The following is a 2141-nucleotide window of genomic DNA, read 5'->3' as shown; positions in this document are numbered from 1 at the left end:
TGGTGAATTTGGAAAACTATGTGAAAACAATTCCATTTAATGAACTAATCATGCTGATGAGGAGAAAAGAAATAATCTCTTTCTCAGCAATCATAAATTCATAGTTGAGACACTCTCCTATTAACAAAAGAAAAAAATACATCTTTATTTTTAATGCGTGCCAGACCCATCATGCAGGACAAGTTTCAGTTTAAAAGCATTTCTCTCTCTCCAGGCTTGGAGCTCCATCTTAAATAGATCTTAGAAGTGACTGGACAAAGAAGAGAGAAGTTTCAGGCTTCCAAAGGCAAGAAACTGTAGGAAGATAAATTTATGAGAAAGTAAAGTTTGCTCCTAGTCCCTCCTAGCCCCGCTGATACAAGGCTCTGATTTGGTAGAAGCTCAGAGTTATGTCCAATAAAGATAAAATTAACATCTTTGTCTCTAGGAAGGAGCAGGGGGTTGGAGGGTGAGGCGCAGAAAGATCCTCTGTTCTGTGAATCATCATCCTGCCATCAGGCCAGCATGGAAAGACAGAGAAAAGGGCAGACAGGCCTCCTGTGTTCTAACCTTCTTTAGTTCAACAATCCTCAGTATTCTAGAGAGGAATATTTTGGTTTCCTTCAATGACATGGTCCTTGATAGACTTGATTTGCCCTAATGTCATCATCTTCAGCCATGAAGGATACGTGGACATTTAATTTGGTGTTTCTCTCTTCTGTCATTAGGGCATGAGATCTTTAAGCAGAGAAAGAATGTTTCCTTTGTTTTTCCCCACTCCTCCAAACTGCCCAGAGAGAACAATCAGGTTGTTGCTAAAGAAAAGTTAGGGGCATTTATACATATCTCATACAGAGTCTAGCTGAGCTTAGCCAATGGCCCCCCTCTACTTCCGATTCAAAATCAAGAAGCACGTATAGCCTAATGAAGGAGTGTATCTACGGTTTCCATATTTGCTCACATTCTTGCTTTCCTCAGTATCCATTTTCTTTCCACCTTAGGCCTCAATGGACCCAAGCTGATCTCCAAGGCTAAGCAAACACTAGGGGCCTCCCTGAAGAGCAGAAGTGTGCAGGAAGATGATGGAAACATATAATACTTCTATTTTTCCATGTCCTCGGGGACCAAAAACAACCCAAAGGCACAATGCAAACCCACAGTAAGTAGTATTAATACTTACTAAGTGATATATATATCTTTGTTCAAACCAGGAACATTATCTGTTTCAAAACATTTCAAACAATACCCTGGGATTACTAACTTGTTTTAGGTACTCAGGAAAGTGCCATAATCTATTATCAGTCTTTTGACACTCCAAAGGCCACAAAAGCTTGGAAGTCAGAAAATCTATGCCTCCAGGTGCTAGAGCAGTTTAAGGAGTAATCTGCAGGTGCGGGCTTGTCCTGGCTGAGCAGATCTGTTCTCATCTGTGGTGTGGATTAGCCAGAATCTTCTCCAGATGTTGTAGTTTAGGGTTTTGAGCACTGAGACAAGTTTTGTGGACTTGGTTACTCTTTCTGACTATTCTACTTATTAGCTGTGTGACTTATAGGCAAGTTACTTAACCAGTCTGTACCTCAGTTTTCTCACGTTTCAAATTAGGTTAGAAGTAGTAGTAGCACAAAGAATGGTTTGAGTATTCGGTGAAGTATAACAGATGTAAAATGTTGAGAAAAGTTCCTGGCAGGTAGTAAATAGTAAATAAACATTAACCATTGGTAGGGTGGTGATGGTGGTGGTGGTGGTGGTCATAATGGTGGTGGTGATATTGTTAGTTGGAGAGGGATCAAGGGATGGAGAAGAGAGAGGGGAGGAAGCACCCTAATGCATTCTGAAATAATTCAGACAACCACATTCAAGCCCTCTTCCCACTCCCACCAAAGTTACAATAGAACCAATCCAGACGCTTCATTGAGTGACACCTTGTTTACTGGAAATCCAGTTAGCTAAACACACTCATAGGGTATTGTTTGACTCCAATTCTGCCAGTGTTGAAAGCCATCAGACACACTTGCTCCATGCTTAAGGCACACTATGGAATACCAAATGGTGTCTGGAATCAGTGTGTTTTCTAAAAGAGTCTGATCTCCTTTCTTTTGTCTCCCCTCTGCCCCTAACTTTTGCTTCCTGGAGTCCTTCAGGTTAGATATGCTGAAAAAAAA

Source organism: Galeopterus variegatus, unplaced genomic scaffold (genome assembly GCF_000696425.1).
Source record: "Galeopterus variegatus unplaced genomic scaffold, G_variegatus-3.0.2 Scaffold13, whole genome shotgun sequence".
Taxonomy (NCBI): Eukaryota; Metazoa; Chordata; class Mammalia; order Dermoptera; family Cynocephalidae; genus Galeopterus; species Galeopterus variegatus.
The sequence above is the reverse complement of the archived record's forward strand: the minus strand, read 5'-3'. Positions refer to the sequence as shown.